Raw genomic sequence first — 19,388 nt, forward strand, 5'->3', positions numbered from 1 at the left:
AGGCCAGATAAGAGGCTAGCACAGGAATCCAGGCTATGTAAAATGGTTACTTGAACCATAGAGGTAGTCAAGGAGATCACAAGATATGGTAAGATTCTAGACAAGTGATGCAGATAGAGAAAACAGGATGTGCTGATGGATTGGGTGTGGGGTGGAAAGAAGAAAAGACTTTATGCTTCTTTGATCAAAGTGTGCTCCCTTAGAAACAGTAACTCCATGCTCTCCAGTGGACAGAAGTATTCAGTACCATCCTTCCTACTGACTACCTGATAGTAACCAGTTATCCCACTAGGCCGGGAGACATGCTATGCCCCCAGACCACCAGTCAGTAGTGTCCACGGTCACAGTGACTTCTGAAATATGAGAGGAGATTAGAAATTAGCTATTCCTGTGTAGAAAGGAATCTGAGTATGCTTGCTACATAGTTTGATAATCTATGATATTATTATGATATATTATTATGATATGATATATTATTATATATTATTATAATCTATGATATATTATTATCATTTATTATATGGCATAGATCTAAAACTATTTTTTACTATTTTGTAATTCTTTCCAATAAGCTTTTTTTGGTCTCACTAAACTAGAAAACACTAAATTCATGTTTAGCAATTTTCAAAAAAGGGGTACAGAGTCTCCATTCCTCAAGAAATTTGATGATAAATATGCAACCTGCATAAACTCTTGATGATATTTACCATCTTTCATGGGGATATTAATGATACTACAAGTCCCATGAAAAACAGAGGATAGTTTTCTGCTCCTCCTCATTCTACACAGAGCTGTATCTCCTGGTACAGTGCCAGCTATGCCCCCAGGACACAATGGTGAACATGTTCCCATGAGATTCCACTCACAGAAAATTCAACAGCACACAGTCAAGGCTGAAAACTGGAGACGTGTCATCATAGAAAGCCCATCTCCATCTTCCAGGATTGAGACCCTAGATTCTACCAACATCAAATGGGGTGATACTGGTGCTGAGATTTTTTTTTAAAAAAAGAAAATAAAAACAGGGCAAAATTGTGATGAAGTATCAGCATCAACCTTAAGGTTTATTTTTTTAAAGAAGATTGTCCTTCAAAACGATTTTATATGTGCACCTGCCAAATACAAGTTCACAGATCACTAAATGAAGAATGACTTTTCATTTAGATCAATGTTCATTATTTTAAACTACTTTTGCTCATCTTCCATTTCAAGTTTTCTTATGGTTCAACAGCTGAAGAGCTTTTAAGTGATGTTGGTGCCCTATGAGTGTCATCAAATTTTTCAAATAGAAAATCCATTAATTCAGTAATGGTTTGATTACTTTATTCAGCTTCAGTTCAAAGTAAAGCTTTTAAAATTTCATTTCTTTGAAGGTGAAATTTCTGACATTATTTCAAATTCCACTTGGTTAAATGCAGCAATAAAGATAGAATTATTTGTTTTACAGTGAAAATTTGAATGAGATTTTGGGGAATACAGTTTCATAATCAAAATGAAAATAACAACATGCTTACTAAGATACTCATGAAGTAGAAGTATATTGGAATTGATTGTAGAATATATACAACTCAAAATTGAGTCCAAATTTGGGGTGATATTCTAAAAATAAAAATGAAAGTTGTCAAAATTTACACATAATTTATAGACACAGAGAAAAACTGAGCTATAAAGCTGATGTTTAATTTTTTAAAAAGACAGATAGCTGCTGTCGGCAAATTAGTGAAATCTGTAGTTTGTAGTTGATTCCTTCAAATACTACTAAGTATTCCAAATGGCAATGAAACTTTTCTGACTGTGTCTTCTAATTCTTGTCTTCAAAAGCATTGGAAGTGTTTAACTGAAGTATTCAGTAATGAGAAAACCTAAACAAAACAAAACTCCAGCTACTGAAGTTTTTAATGTATTGCAGCTAATAAAACTAAAGCCTGAAAACAGAAAGACTTTTATATTTATCTCTATAAAAACGAAAGAATAACAGACAAAATAAATGATGATGGATCAAATGAAGTACACAATTTCATTTTGAAATTTTACAACTTTACTTTGAAATATTCCAAGTGTAGAAGGATTCATTTCATAGAACTTTTAATTGTATATTTATATATTCTGTGCCAGTGGGATAAAATTGCAAAGTCCTATGGTTTTGCGGTATCTAAATTTGGAGCAACACTCAAAAGAAGTATATGTAGAGAAAATGGTTTGACAAATTTTTATCATAAAAATATTTATCAAAGAAAGGTACTCTTGATGGAGGCACTTGATGGAGGCAAAACGAATTTGTGGCCTATTTTAAATGAACTATATGTATACTTTAATGAAAGAAAGCAGAATTGAGATCTCTTCCATTTAATAGAATTTACTCTGAGCTTCCCGGTTTCTTGACACTTGTGGATATAGTGTTTTTCTCATTTAAAAATACTATATTATACAGAGAAGAATCTACTGACTGTATCAGTAATTCAAATTACTGTTTCATATTTTCTATATATAAGGATATATGTAAATTTTACTTTAGAAATGTGTTTTCAAAAGTAGTTATGAATGAATTATTTTCTAGATCTGCAATAAAGTCTAATTTTCCATTGCAAAATACCCATTTCAAAAATTATATAATTTCAATTATTTTTCACTTCTGTTTTCTCTTCCAAGTGTAACCCAGTTTGGATGATAAATTATATAGTCATTCTAGACAAGGACAACATCAAGGATTTTTGCCAGAACAGGTAGAGAGAGGGATGGATTTGCTATTAATTGGGATGGGGAAGGTGGTTTTTGGAGCATTTTGCCTGTACTTTTGTGATAGGACTTTTTTTTCCTTTCACCAAAAATGTGAAATCTATTTTCCTGTCTCTTGAATGTGGTCTTGCAACTTACTACAACCAACAGACTGTGCCAGAAGGGATAATATGACTTTCGAGCTAGATCTGTACAGGCCTTTCAGCTTTCCCTTCTACCCTTTTAAGAACACTGCCCTGAGACTGCCACATAAGGATGCCAGTCTGACCAACAGGAAGATGAGAGGCAACAAGCAGGAGAACCAAAACATACCAGCTGACAATCAGAATCAACTGCCACCCCGATGTGTGAGGCCATCCTGGACCTTCCAATATACCTTTCAGCTGACTGCAGTCATGTGAGTAAGTTAGGAATAACCTTCCACAGAACCATGAAACACAATAAATTATGTTTTAGACCACCAAATTTTGGGGTGATTGGCTGCAGAGCAATAGGTAACTGTTAGAATATTTAAACAAAGAGATTGATTATGAAAATCTAAAGAATGATGGACAGGAAAAGGATGAGGATCAAGGACTAAGTCCTGGGTACTCTAATATTTAGTTAATATCTATACTACATTAGTATATATTAATATTACATGCATATTATATTAAATTTTGACTATATTATTGGAAAAATATTTTGTAGTTAAAAATAGCTACGGAAGGGATTCTCTTATATTTCAAAAATGTTAAGCCAGTGTGACAACTTACAGTGACAGTGTAACCTATGAAAACATCAAAATGTTTTCATCTTTTGCTTCACAAATTCTATTTGTTTGTAAATGAGAACATGAAAAGTCTATTGTTAGAAATTACTATGTATATAAACACACACACAATATATGTATATTGCAAATATCACAGTGACTAAAGTCACAGTGTGTGCGTGTATGTGTGTGTGTGTGTGTGTATGTGTTTACTGGCCTAGAGCATCATATTTGGGAACCATGGATGACAATGACAAACAAAGCTTTATGCCATAATGAAATTTGTGATCTAGTGGAGGATATAGACAATTAAATGAACAATTACGATGTGAGGAGTATGGCCTGCTATGGGACAACATACTGGACAACTTTAACCTCAGACTTGGGAAAAAATCAAGAAGAGAAATTTTCTGAATAAATCAATTTCCCAAATGAGACTTGGAAAATATATGAATGCTAACCAATCAGCAAAGATTATAAGATATGAAATCCTGAAGGTCAGAGAAGGAGAGACATCATTATATGTTCTAAGATTTATAAGAAACTGTGGTGCATAGTGTTTGGAGGAAGGGGAAGAGTAAGAACAGAAACACTGAGGAAGACATACAGGGGATCAAAATGCAGGATTCTAAGTATTATTCATCATGTTACAAAGTAAGACTTTATTTGAAGATTTAAAATAACTGTTTCAGTATAGTGGTAGGGGTGAAAGCTAGGCTATAGACAGTTTCAACTTATGATAAATTGACTTATGATTTCTTGACTTCACAATGATGCTAGGGTGATATGAATTCAGTAGAAACCATACTTGAATTTTTTGGATCTTTTTCTGGACTAGTCACATGTAGTGCAGTACTCTCATGATGTTGGATGGATAGCAAGCCACAGCTCTCAATCAGCCCTGCAATTGCAAGGGTAAACAATTCATGTTATACACTTTCAATGATTCGGTGTCCACACAACCATTCCATTTTTCACTTTCAGTACAGTATTCAATAAATTGCATGAGACATCCAACACTATCTTATAAAATAGATTTTGTCCTGGATGGTTTTGCCCAACTACAAGTTAAGGTGAGTGATCTGAGCATATTTAAGGCAGGCTATGCTAAACTAGGCTAAACCATGATGTTTAGTAGATTAGGCATAGTAAATACATTTTTTACTTAGGATGTTTTCAATTTAAAATGGATTTATTGGAACATAACCCAATCAGAAGTTGAGGAAAATTTGCATAGTGGATTGAAGTATGAGAGGGAAGAGAATAGCCATAAAGATGTTTAACACTTTCAAATTCTGTTTCTATGAAAGAAAGATGATAAGGACTTGGTGGCTAGGAGAATAATGTGTTTTCAAAGAGGTTGTTATAAAGTTAGGCAACACTTGAGCATGGTTAGTCCTGATAGGGAGTAAGCTCAAAAAAAATGGTAGAGCTAAAGGTACAGGAGAAGGAATCCTCCCCCATTCATTGAGGGAGAATGCTGAAAGGTGAAAAGGAAAGAGATCAAGAGCCCAGGTAGAGACATTAGCACTAGACAGTTAATTCATGTACTGAAATGAAATGGAGAGAAAGGAGGAGAGGATAAGTGCAGGTGCAAAGAAACTGCTTTGGTTGCATGAAGTTGAGAACACTGGTAGTAGGCTTCTATTTTCTCCTTAAAGTAGGAGGCTAAGACATATGCTGAGGGGTAAGAAGCAAACTGGCAGGAACAGAGGTTTAAGGAAAAAAGGAGAAGGTTGGAAATAGCTGTTACAAAGAAATGAGATCAAGAACTAATTAGGAACTCAATGGCAGCCCAGTGGAAGTTGGATGTCATGAATTTAGAATAGCATCAATATGCTAGGTTGTAAGTTTATTCCCCTCAGTGCTCATCATTAGGGATATAAACTCAAGGAAGATAAGGTAGCTAAATTCGGTCAGAATTATCTCTTCCAGGAAGATATTTTAGAAGGACGATGGAGCCATATGACACACATGCTTCAATATAAGGCAAGTTAGGATAAATGTTACATGAATGATACAAACAATGATGTCTATAAGCCTACGGAGAAGAGGCAAGTCAATATTGCATGCATCTGTCAAAGCAAACAGTGAGAGTTTTCTAAGATAGATGGGAAATGTCAGGACATTCTGGATGAGGAAAACTCACAGGTGATGGCTTAGTGCTCTTAGAGACAGGAAAAGGAGTTAAAGAAATGATGGGTCCTTGGTAAGAAGTGAGGTAAACTACATTAGAAAGGAAGGTGTGCCTAAGTCAAGGTAGTGTGTGTGTATGTAAGTTTGGAGCCATTATGAATCTTGAGCAAAATAATGATATATTGTGGGCAGAGGTGATGAACAAAGGGTGCATGCACGCACACACATGCACAATAAACTCTCATGCCTTAGTCAACATCACTATTGAATAGACACTCATGCTTTAATTTGGTTAGCAATAAGTGGATACCTTAGGAGTATGAACAAAATTGTGAGAGTCATATACAACTTTTAATATTCTATATCTAGCAAATGTATTTTTGAAAACTCAGTATATTGTTTAGTTTCTAAAAGTTTTGTTTCTTTCTTCAACTAATATTGATTAAGTACCAGGTACTCTTCCATGTGGTAGGATTACAATATGAAAGAAAACAGAAAAAAGAAAAAACCCTGTTCTCAGTGAGTTCATCTTTTATTAGGAAAGACAGACCATAAAAAATAAATAGATAAAATACATGGTATGCAATGATGTGGTAAGTTCTTTTAAAAATGAATAAAGCTTGGAGGAAAATGGACAGTGCCAGGTCTTGGGAGATGTTTTACAAGTTTCAATTGAGTGGTCAGCAAAGGCCTTATTATGGAGTTGACATTTGAAAAAGAGCTGAAGGATATAATAAAAAAGCCATAGGGCAATCTGAGGTGATTGTAAGGACTTTGGCTTTTACTCTGAGTGAAAGGGCAGGTCATTAGTGGGTTTTGAATAGAGGAGAAAATATGATTTGATTTAAGTTTTGAAAGGATCATTTTAGCAGCTATACAGAAAGTAGAGTAGGTAGGTAAGAGTAGAAATGGTGAAATGATAATGAGACCGTTTGTCATTTGAAAGAGCAATGATGCTGCTTTGCACTGTGGGTAGCAATGTTGCTGTGATGATCTGTTGGAATATGAACATATTCTGAAGGTAAGGTCAATAGGATTTGATGAGAGATGGAGATAAGGTATGTATCAAAGAATGAAGTAAAAAATGACTCCAAAATTTTTGACTCAAGCCAAAGGATAGATTTACCATTTCCTAAGATAGAAAAGACTATAGGTTGGGGGATCCCTGGGTGGCTTAGCGGTTTAGCTCCTGCCTTCAGCCCAGGGCCTGAACCTGGAGCCCCGGAATGGAGTCCCACGTCGGGCTCCCTGCATGGAGCCTGCTTCTCCCTCTGCCTGTGTCTCTGCTTCTCTCTCTCACTCTGTGTGTCTCTCATGAATAAATAAATAAAATCTTAAAAAAAAAAAGACTATAGGTTGGAGATGAAGACCAGGAGTTTAGTTTTGGACCAACAAAGTCTAAGATGCTTACTAGACATCCAAATGGAGATCTTTAGTAAGCAGCTAGCTATATAAAATCTGGAGTTAAGGCACAATTTCAGCATAGAGATATAAAACGTGGAGTATTTGTCATCTAAATGAGTATAGGTAGAGCATAGGACTGGGCTCCAAAGCCCTGCAAAATTTATGGGAGATTGAGGAAAATGACGGTGAGGTAGAAAGAAATTCACTTTAAATACAAAGATGCAAATAGGTTAAAAGTGCAAGGACAGTAAAAAATAGAATATGCTAAATGCTAACCAAAAGAAAGCTGGATTAGCTATTTTAATATCAAACAAAGTAGAATTCAGAGCAACGACTATTACCAGGGATTAAGGGGGTTATTTTACAATAATAAAGGGGTCAAGATGTAAAAATCCTAAACATTTACGCATCTAATAATAAGCTTCAAATTATAAGCAGAAACTGAAACAACTGCGAGGAAAAACAGAGACAGCCACTGTGATGCCTGGGCATTTCAACATTCTATTCTAGATAATATATAGGAAAATTAGACCAAAAGTCCATAAACATACAGAAAATACAAATAATATTGTGAAGAAAGTTGACGTAGTTGATATTTGTAAGACATTCCACCTCACATTTTCCTTAAGCACAAATAAAGAAGGCATTTTCTAAGATAAGCCATATTCTGAAAGTCCAATAAACAGCTCTATTGAGAGCTTTATTTATTTATTGAACTTTAAAATGATCAAATTTTACAAAATATGTTCTCTGACCACATTCCAATTATTTTGGAAATAAATAATAAAAATATCTCTGAAAACCCCCAAATACATTGTAACTGAAAAACAAACTTATAAACAACTTGTGGTTCAAAGAAGAAACCACAAGAGAAATTAGAATATATTTTGAGTTGAATGAAAAAGGTAATATAATATATTAAAATTTGTGGTATTTTATTCAATGCATAAGGGAAAATTTCTAGTATTCAACACTTGTAGTAGCAAAATATAAAGTTCTCCAAACTATGTTCTGAGTTTTTTTTCCTAATGAAAATAGACAAAGATGAAGAAATGAAACCCAAAGTAAGATGAAGAAGGAAATAATGTAGATAAGAGCAAAAATCAATCAAATAAAAAAACTAAAAGGAAAGAGAGGAGTGAGAGAATATAAATAGAACAAAAGCAGGCTCTTTATAAAATTGATAAAAACAACAAACTTCCAGCTAGACTGAACAGAAAAAAAGGAAAAATGCATAAGTTGCTAATGTCTGATGAAAAGAAACTATCACTACAGATATTACAGAGATCAAATAGATAATGAAAGAATATTTTGAACATTATACTAATAAATGTGACAATTTAGATGAACAGAAAAATTTAAGACAAACTACCAAAGCTCACTCCAGAAGAAACAGATAACCTTAATATTTGTGTAGCTATTGGAGAAATTGAAACTCTAGTTATCTTTGAACAAGAAAAGTTCAAACCCAGATGGCTTCGAGGGTGAATCCTACCAATCATTTAAAGAAGTAGGGATACTACTTTTATACAAACTCTTTTCAAAAATAGGAGAGAGCTTTCCAATTCATTCTGTGAAACTTGTATTACCCTGATACCAAACAAGACAAAGCCATTGATAAAACATATCTACACACCAGTATTCTTTATTTAAAAAGATGCACAAATTATAAATAAAATTTTAGCTACTGAATCTAAAAATATATCAAAATGAGAAGACATTTTGACCACATTGGGCCATGTGGTCTCAGTCACAGCTATTCAACCATGGAGCACAAAGGCAGCTGCAAATGATCAGGGCTATGTTTTAATAAAACTTTATTTATGGACACTAAATTCAAATTTTCCATAATTCTTACATATTACAAATGTTATTGTTCTTTTGAATTTTTTCCCAACCCCTTGAAAATATAAAAGCCTTTCCTAGCTCATGGGCCAAGCAAAAACAGATGGTAGACCAGATCTGGCTAATGGGACATTATCTCTGGTGTAGAGCAACTGGAACAGTCACATTCTGCTTGTGGGAATTTAAAATAGTATGACCACTGTTAGTTATTTCTGATAGAGAGCAAGCATGAGCAGGGGAGGGGCAGAAAGAGAGGGAGAGAGAAAGTCTTAAGCGGGCTCCACACTCAGCACAGAACCCAATGCAGGGCTCAATTTCACAACCCTGAGATCATGACCTGAGCCAAAATTAAGAATCAGGTGCTTAACCAACTAAGCCAACCAGGTGCTCCAGTACAAAACTTTAAAAGCAGTTTGGCAGTTTCTTTTTTAAAATTCTATTTAAATTCAATAAATTAACATATAATGTATTATTGGTTTCAGAGCTAGAGTCAGTGGTTCATCAGCCTTATGTAATATCCAGTGCTCATTGCATCACATGCCCTCTTTAGAGTCCATCACCCAGTGCTCCCAACCCCTATCCCCTTCCCCTCTAGTGACCCTCAGTTTGTTTGCTATGATTAAGAGTCTCTTATGGTTTGTCTCTCTCTCTGATTTCGTCTTGTTTAATTTTTTTCCCTCTTTTCCCCTATGATCCTCTGTTTTGTTTCTTAAACTCCACATACGAGTGAGTTTGTACAATAATTGTCTTTCTTAAAAAGTTAAACATATACCTACTATACAATCCAGCCATTTCATTCCTAGGTATTTATGCAACAGAAAAGGAAGCATATAACCTCACAAAGACTTGTGCTTGAATATTCATAGCAGTGTTATTTGTAGTAGCCCCAAACTGGAAACAACTTAAATCTCCATCAATTAGTGAATGTATAAACAAATTGTGGCATATCCGTGCAATGGAATCTCAGCCATAACAAGGAATAACCTATCAGTACACACAACAACAGAGAGTGCATCTTAAAATAATTAGGCTGAGTGAAAGAAACCATTTATAAAGAGTATATGCAGTATGGTTCCATTGATATTAAATTCTATGTCATGCAAGCTCATCTACAGTGATAGAAAGCAAAACAGTGGTTTCCTGGAGAGAGATGGGCATGTGAGAGAGGCCTGGATTCCAAAGGGCCACAGGAAAACTTCTAGGAGTAATAGAAATGTTCACTATGTTGATTGCGATGATGGTTTTAGAAGTATATACACGTGTCAAACTCATTACGTTGTGTATGTCAAGTTGTACCTTATATCAACCATACCTAAATAACATTGCAAGAGATTAAACCTGTCCTCAGAAACAATTTTATAAATTTTACATGCTACCCCAAATTTAAACTAATGATTGTCCCTCTGGGGCAATTGCTTTTTAAATCTTGCATCTAATTTTAGAACAGTGGGCTTTAATTCCTTGAATTTGTCAGCAAGATTTAGCAAGCAGATGGGGAGTGTATCTGGAGAGGCAAGCATATAGTAGGCAATCATAATGATTTCTGAATTGAGGAAGGACTATGTTGTCAGACAAATATGCATACCATTTAAGCATTTACATTTTTGACTGTGCGTAGAACCAGTCACTTGGGGAGCTAAGAGACTAGGGTGGGCCCTCCTCCTTTCTAATTTGCAGATCAATTTTGATTTTCCCAAATCTTAAGATTTCAAATGAGACAAAGTAAGTCTCTGTGAATTTTGCCAACTGGTATGTTGAAAGTGAGGAGTCCAAGTTTCCCCACTAAAAAATCTAAGTGCCAACTGGAAATTTGGAGACAATCTATCCCTTCGTTTTGTAGATAAGAAAACTGAGATACAGAAAGGTAGAGTGACATCGTAACACATTTTAATCAGTTTCTGTTACATGCCAATCAGATACCAGCTGAAGTACTATGGGCAAGTAGCAGACAAGCTTATATAGTTACATTAACAAGAAAAATGTGAGATTATATCAAAGATATTAATGATCAGTGAATAGCTGTCCTCATGAGTTTTCCTTCCTATAAAGTCATTAACATATGCACATATGAAATGTGCACAGGGTGAAAAGTGGTGTAATAGATTGGTGTATACTCCCTGTTATTATCCTTTTAAAATAGTTGGATATACACCTGAATTTAAAAAAAAAAAACTGTTAGGAACATATAAATTAACACATTAGCCCTGAACATCAATAACGATGGTTTGGGGTCTGGGTATGACCTCATCCCGAGAGAGAGAAGATTGTCTTGAGAAGATAATGCATTGTTTTCTATTATATATATGATACTATTTAAATTCAGCACTGATTAAAATTTGAAGTAAGTTTAATGTCACTGCTTTCATTTATATAGGTGAACCCCAAATGGAAACTCTGAAGCCCAAATTGATTTACAAAGCCCTATTATTCTCATGTAGTTTTTCCTTGTAAAACTTCTAACTGGTTATGGTATTGTTTCACAAACAAAAGCTTTGCAAGGTTATCTTTTTTGTCTGGTTTGTCTGGTAGCTCCCTTGTCTCCTAACCTGCATTACACATTCTGAATAGGACCCTGTGAATGTAATTAAGGGTCACACATATGATATAAAGAGTAGGGGGTGAGGAATTAATTTCTCAGTTTTTCTTCCCTGGGCTACAGATCAGTTTGCAAGTTACTATTCAATTCAGCAACACAGAGCTCAGAGGAAAAGACCAAACTGCTACATCTGCTCTGCATTATAAAGCAAGAGAGAGAAAGAGAGAGAGAGAGAGAGAGAGAGAAAGATTAGATTTTATTTGAGCACAAAATGAACATCCACAGTCTGTACACTCTGCTTGGGAATAGCTCCGTGTTTTAGGTTGGGTAGCTTTTTTAATGCTCTTTTCCTCTTCCTCCCCAGTTCCACCCAGTTCATCACTAAAGCTCAGACACAGTACTCTTCTGGGCCCCATTTATGCAAATTGTGGACCATTCAAAAGGAAGAGCATAAAGGTGATACAGAATGGCCAGGAAACTGCACTCTGAAGGTGATTATTAACACCATGAAGGAGTCTGGGGAACGAGATTAAACCATGTCTACTTTGAGCCACTATCACAAATATTTTGACACCAAAATGTGGTTTCACTGTGAAGTACCTATGACATTCAAAGAGAACATAAAGATGAAAATGCTTTTAAAAATAAGAAAGCATTAAAATGGTGGAACAGCCTACTAATTGAGAAATTACTGGCATTGATACTGGGGTGATTTGATAACATTAAATAGACATTACTAGACGTTACTTCATCATACAGAAGAGGAGACGTCAGTGGGATTTATCATACTTGCTATCTTGTTCCTATTCATGGTTAATTACTTAGGACTCTGGGAAATCAAATAAAACTAGCCTGGTCTCTTCTATAGAACTGAATTCACTGGTTGGTGCAAATGTGTTTGCAACATCTTAATAACAAATCAGTGCTGCCCCCTTAACTTGTGAAGCTCCACATTAACAATAGGATCTATTAGCTATACAACATTGGTTGGAAGTTTATTGGCTTTATTTAGGAATGGTCTTGCCATTTCTACCCTCTTCCCAAAACTGCCAAGGGGCTAAAGTTTGATTTAGTTACCCCCTTCCTACAGTCTCCTCACTTCCTCCCATTTTGTCCCAGGTGAAGTACCACAGGGACAAGCAGTTTTCTTTTCTTTTTATTTTTCCCCAAAACTCTCATCAACTCTTCCACTGTTGTCTTTCTTACCTACCTGCTCAAGATAACAGACTGAGGATTAACCTCGATTTCTTTCTTCTTTAAGAAGAAAATGACAGGAACAATATTTGTAAATAGAGAGAAACCATAACAGTTATCGGAAGGTAAAGGCGAGGGAAGGAGCAAAAAGAAGGAATAAAAAGAAAGCAGAAGTGAAGCAAGTTTTGAGGACTTACTGAAAGAAAGTGTAGAGAATCAGGTTGAAGGAGACAAAGAAGAAGGAAACCTTTGGGGAAGACAATGGGCATATGAGTGGGTCATCCTTGTGTTCTGAAAAAGCTCCAAAAACTCAAAGCAGCAAAATAAACCACAGCAATTCACTGTCAGTGAACAGTAATTCTTCTAAATTAAAAACGAGGACATTTTTTTAAATCCAATGAAGAGATAAAATGATTAAATGGGAAGAACAATAAGAAATTGCTGAGAAGATCAAATTGAGGAAATTTCCCAGAATGAAATGTACAAGAGAATGAGTCAGAAAGAATAAAGGTTCATGAATGATAGATACAAGAAATGTAATCTCATCCTATTAGGAATTTTAGAGAAAAAGAAAAGAAAAAGCAAGGGAGAGGAAAAAGCAATAAAGGCACATATATACAACATAATTTCCCTGAGTTAAAGAAAAGTAACAGCCTTCTGATAGAACAAAACCACCAAGTTTCAAGCAGAAGACATTTTAAAGATCCTGGTGAATTTTGAGAATTCAGAGATCCAGAGGAAATGCTAAATCTTTGGAGAGCGAGGGGGTAGGTTCCCTGTGAAGGAAAGAGAATTAAACTGCTGTTAGACTTCTCATTAGCAATCTGGGATGCTAGAAAACAACAGAACAAAGTCTTCAGAGTATTAAGGAAAAAATTAATTGAAACTTATTTAGGTATTTAGGTTTAGGTTTTGTTTTTTGTTTTTGTTTTGTTTTGTTTTGTTTTAAATCAGAACAGGGAATGAAAGGAAAACTTTTACTTGCTGTTTTCATGCTAGACCAGGGTTCAGGTGCTGCCTGCCTTTGTGTGATCTGAGGGTTAAGAATGGTTTTAACATTCTAAAATAATTTTTTAAAATTCACTTTCACAATACATGAAGACAATATGAAATTCAAATTTCTGTGTACACGCATAAAGTTTAATTGGAACATGGTCTCACCTCTGTATTTACATATCATCTGTGGCGACTTTTGTACTGCAATAGCAGAGTTGTGACAGACAGTATGGTCTCTCAACCCGAAAACATGGATTTTTCTGGTCCTTTACAGTGCCAGTACCTATTTTAGAGTCTTTGCTTTTCAGCCCCATTCAGGTGGATCTTTCCTCCCCACCCACAAAAAATTTATATAACCCCATGTCCCATTTCCTCAGGGCTGCCTAAATCTTAATAGGTAACATGACTAGCAATGAACATATTAGCAGGAATCAAATAAACAACTGAAAAGGTAATAGAATTCCAGTTCAAATGAACTCCACAATCAATGTGAAGTCAAAATAAAGACGTCTTTGGACATGCATGGACTCTTAAATTACCCAGCCTCTCAAGGTAGCACTCCCAAGCAGCAAAAGAGTCATACAAAAAAACAAAACAAAACAAAAGATGATGTGGTACAAAAGAAACAAGGGCAGAATAAGGTTTGGATAAAATAAAGAGAATAGAAGGGAAATTCAAAGGAAATCCACTGGACCTTCACACATGAATCATTCCTATTGGAGCAGAGACTTAATGACAGGATTATATTTTATTCTCTATCCATTCAGTCATACTACAGAGATCTAGAGTGAATAACATTTATATAACAACAAACTGAAAATATGGCTTTCATTCTGTTTAAGCTATTAGACCTAACCTGTAGACAAAGAAAACAGGAGCATTATTTATATTTGTAGGTTAGAATATACATTTGATATAAGTTAATAATGAAATAATAATCATACAGTTAACAAAAATCAGAGATAAGATGTAGGGTTATAGTGCCCAAATCTTCATATTTCCAGGAGGTTATGACTATCTGAAATTGGTCAAGGAATAAAACATAACACTAGCTACCAGAAATATTAACTGTGGTTAACTCTGCAGAATGTGAAAAAAAAACAAAAACAAAAAACAAAAAACTTATTCTCTAATTTTAACTTTAGACACTTTTTTTTGTTTCACTGTATGCAGGGTACTCCCAGCACGACAAATACCCAATCTCATCCCCCATTCTCCCAGGGCTGCTTAAAGTCTTGATGGATAACAAGGGTAGCAACAAATACATCTACTCACATTAGCATGGGTCAAATAAATAAGTCAAAAGGCAACATAATTCCAGCTAAAATGAACCAGTCTCTGTACATCCCTTGTAGGCTGGAGCTGGGAACACAATTTCACCTCCTGTGATGGCCCAGTGGGAAAAGGAAACCCCTGATCTATATAGCTTTCTGCAGCCCTCAGTGATATCCTGCAGGTAGGAACAGATTTATTTGATTCAAGCCTATTCTAAAGGCAAACAATTACAGAAAAATGATCAATGGGAAGCACAGTATGCTTGGGTCAAATGATGATTATTTCTGGGTTAGGCCTACAGATTAAGCGTGGGTCTGACAGCTCAGGTGGGCATGTAGGTAAATGGATGACCATTCATTCTGAGGGTGGAAGTGAATCTGGGTCAGTCGTAAGAGTCTGTCATGGATTTTGACCACTAGATGATGCTCCCGAAACCCTAATTTACTTCAAATGTTTGCGGCCAACTATAGATGTCATAAAATAACCCACCTCCTTAAAATGGCCACAGAAGGACTCTTAGTCTCTTGAAGCCAACCTCTCTCCTGAAGGTTGTACATCAGGCTAAAGTCAAACTAGTTCCTACTGAGCCCAGGGAAATGGCTCACTCAGCATGAAAAAAGTACAACCCAGCAGGCTTCCTGCCTTCAAGTGTTTTTCTCTGACTAAAGCAACATGAAATGGAAAGAGAATAGCAACCAAAAACAAATAGTTCAACCAAATGTCTTTTGCAGATAAATTACCTGGAGAGCCAGGCTGACTTTCATGGCTACTCTCTTCTCGACTGGGTTATTTCTTGTCTTCGCCCAAATCTGTGCGATAGGGATCTATCCTGCAGGATTCATGCTTTGTTTATTGTCCATGCTTCTGAACAATTTCATGAGAAAGTCGAAATCCTTGAGGGGATTTTCCCCTGCTTGTTTTTATGGACTTTGGCCTTGCAGTATTTTAAAAGTCATTTTTATTTCCAATTATCACTGCCACTGACTTACTGAATTCTACTTCCCCCTGCTTTTTCCCACTTCCTCTCCTTCCCTTAAGCAGTTTTTTTGTGGTTGAGGAATAAAGTTCTGTCTCTCTCTCTCTCCCTCTCTCTCTCTCTCTCACCTCTTCACTCCAGTTAGTTTCCCCCTGCTGGTCCCAACTGTTAATCGGACCATTTCTTCCACACTAAATTACAAAATTATCCTGAGGCAACAAAACTTCAACATGAATGTTTCTTTGCAGTTCAAAAGTATTTTAGGCACTAGGTGAATGCCTAGTGAGAGTTCATCCCAAAATGTACACAGTAGTAATTCTTTGGGGTTTAATTTAAGCTATGAGAGCAAAAAATAAAGTAGCGTTACTTCAGCAACACATCTCCCCCCCCCCCCCCCCCCTTTGCTTAGTGTTTATCAGTGCTTCAAGGTCATCCTCGACACTGGCAGCTTTAGACTCATTCTAGGGCTTCCTCTGTTAACAAATGGCCCTTTTGACTTCCTCTCCTTAGCTTTGCAGGATCCCTCTTTAACCTTCTGTGAGTGGAAAAACAATCATGCAGCCTTGTTCCTTCTTTCTGCAGTCTCGAAGATTTGCTCTTGAATCTCTGCTGAATTCTGTTTGAATAATTCATCCAACTCAATTTTTACTGAGTGACTAATGTGCTAATTAAAAGAGGAGTCATTTTAAGGTTGGATTGGGTGCTCATTACTAAACATCACTATAAAATATTCATATTATATTTGGGGATTTGGGGGTGTGTGTGGAAAGGACAGGCATGTGTAGGCATGTTAATACCTTTTCAAAAACCATGATCAAAATCACCATCTTTTTGTGATTTTGTGTTGATGTTATAGTGTTGTGTATAGTTGTGTATGTTGTGTTGTTGTATAGTTTTGTGATTTTGTGTTGATGTTATATGTGTTGATTTTGATTTTGATTTTGTGTTGATGTTATAAATCCTGGGCTCTGCCATTTCTTGCTGGGTAAAAATGCATTTAGGTAATGGATGACACAATTTAAAACAAAAGGATCCAAAAACTGCATCTCTGCCTAAATCGCTCAAGTGTCTAAAGAGCGGTTGGATCCAGTAAACAAGGCTATCTTGATTCTAGGAAGGTCTCTTCATTTTTCAAGCCATGCCTTGAATATATCAACACATTTCAGGGTTTTATTGTATCATATTAGTCATATGTATCTAGATACACCCAATCGTAGAAACAATGTCATTTCTGCCTGACAGGGAAATGAGATTTTAGTGACAATTATTTAAGATACTATGTGACATTCTGCAGGCGAATGGTCTTTTGACCAGAGAACTTTCCCTAAAAGTCAAGGTCTAAAATCTCTTAAAAGTATATTTGAAATCTTTGGTAAGTGACATTCCAATACACTGACTTCTCAGATAGTCTTGAGTAGACTTCCTATCAAAAAACATAGTAAAACCTTGATAAATGGAAATGCTTGAAGAATAGGATATTTTGACTAATTTAATTCTGTAATGAAACAAACACCTCTATTTAATTCTTGTTATTGAAAATGGTTCTCAAATACATGGTTCCTCTTTCCTTAATACCATAGGGATCAAAAATGCATTTTTCTTTGATGACTGAAAATTTTGGAATTAACCATCATGAATATCTATCTATCTATCTATCTATCTATCTATCATCATTTACCTATCTATCTGTTGCAAATTATGGATTATATAAAGTCTCCATGAATTTATTAATCTGACTTTTTACTCTTTCCTCCTTGAGTATGTTTCATATAAATAATTGAGTTGCATTACCTACTTAATCAAGATTTACTGTGTACTATTCTTAGACTTTAGTAACAGACTAATAAACCAGTCCTTGGAAGCAGGGCAACACTTAGGGAAGCACATATGATGACTTGAACCTTGTGGCTGTTTGGCATTAGATGGAGACACAATCTAATTGTTTAAAAAAGTACAGGAATGAAATTAATAAAATGCAGGTAGAGCCTTCACACAGTGGACATTAAACTGTCAAATTTTTCATGGTTCTAGTTGAGAATGCCAGTACCACAATATATCATGGGAAGTATCAGAACAACTAGAACTTTGTACACAGGGCTTCTTTTTGTACACAGGGCTTCTTTTTGAAGATTAGTATTAATCTGGAAACTGCTTTTTCCCTGACAGAAACCCAGAAGACTCTATTACGCCTCCCACCACAATGGAGATTAGAGAGATACCCACATCCAGCATTACACTAAATTAGACAACGGTCAAATAAAGATGTACAGACACAAATGAAGGGATTTTACAAGGAAGGTAAACTTCCTTGGAAATAAAAAGGAAAAAATAAAAATTCTGAACATGGTATAAACATAGAGGAATTCCAAACAGAGAGACTTAGAATTTTAACATGAGTATTATTTAAAAGTTCTACCCAGGGGGACTTGGGTGGCTCAGTGGTTGAGCATCTGCTCAGGTCATGATACTGGGGTCCTGAGGTGGAGTTCTGTATCCAGCTCCCTGCATGGAGCCTGCTTCTCTCTCTGCCTGTGTCTCCGCCACTTTCTGTGTGTCTCCCATGAATAAATAAATAAAATCTTTAAAACAAAAAAAGTCCTACCCATTACAAGAAAGCAAGATACCTAAAACATGAAATAGCAAAGAAGTAGAACATTAGAAGATACAGAGCAGGAAAATCTAGCATTATAAAACCATGATAGTGAGAATAGAGTAAAGCTTTGGGTGAGAACGGAGTTATTGCCCTTAGTCACAACCATCTGAGTGGATTCCACTAATTCCCTCCTGAGGATGCTTTGGAAGGTCATGTTAGAGTAGGAGGACGAAGGCTTGGGTTCAGCTCTAGGTCCAGACCCTTTCTAATGAGAAGATCTTTCAGCAAATTATTTGCCCCCAGTTTTCCACCAAAATAAACTTACCTGTTCTTTTGATGAAATAAGGCAAGTACAATGCAATCACATAAGAAATGCTTGAAGCCTATGGGACCTATGGGACTGCTGCTGTGCTGTAACTCTCAGGTGTCAACAAAGGAACAAGTGAGCATGGACGTGAACAGCTCTCTCTGCCTGAAAAAGACAGAAAGATGTCACATAGGAGATACCCTTTGAGCTGGGTCTTGAAGGATGAGAAGGAGCCTACCAGATTGGAAAAAAAATTAAAGACATGATTTCGAGGATCATTTCAAGGAGTGGGAGAGATGTGAATGTACATCTAAAGAGAAAAAAAAAGCAAGGAAGGAAGTTTAAAAAGAACGAAGTACAGTGGTATCATTTTGGAGACTTGTACGTAGAGATGCATAAGATATTTGACAAAAAAACCCTGCAGAAATTATTTCACCAGATTTTCACAGCAGTTTTGACAAAGTATGTTAGCAGTTTTTACAAATGGCAGAGCTGTAATTCAGAGAAACATTTTCCCAAGAACAAAATATATAATAAATAATAATCCGGTGCACCCTCTCATGTAGCAGGCTATGCCTGCGGTCAAAGTTGTGCCCCCGTTCATCTGAGTTGCACACTGAGGCCATACACCACAGATTG

General features: G+C 35.8%; 1 long non-coding RNA gene across 1 annotated transcript in view; it reads right to left on the bottom strand.

Moving 5' to 3' along the window:
- LOC112657562 (uncharacterized) overlaps positions 1-18,910 on the bottom strand; it is a 57,904-nt gene extending 38,994 nt beyond the window's left edge. Inside the window, exon 1 of the long non-coding RNA XR_003135107.3 lies at positions 18,768-18,910. This is a non-coding gene — a long non-coding RNA (uncharacterized LOC112657562). The remainder of the gene's footprint in view (positions 1-18,767) is intronic.
- Between the last annotated feature and the right edge of the window lie 478 nt (positions 18,911-19,388).

Source organism: Canis lupus, chromosome 8, assembly GCF_003254725.2.
Source record: "Canis lupus dingo isolate Sandy chromosome 8, ASM325472v2, whole genome shotgun sequence".
Lineage (NCBI taxonomy): Eukaryota > Metazoa > Chordata > Mammalia > Carnivora > Canidae > Canis > Canis lupus.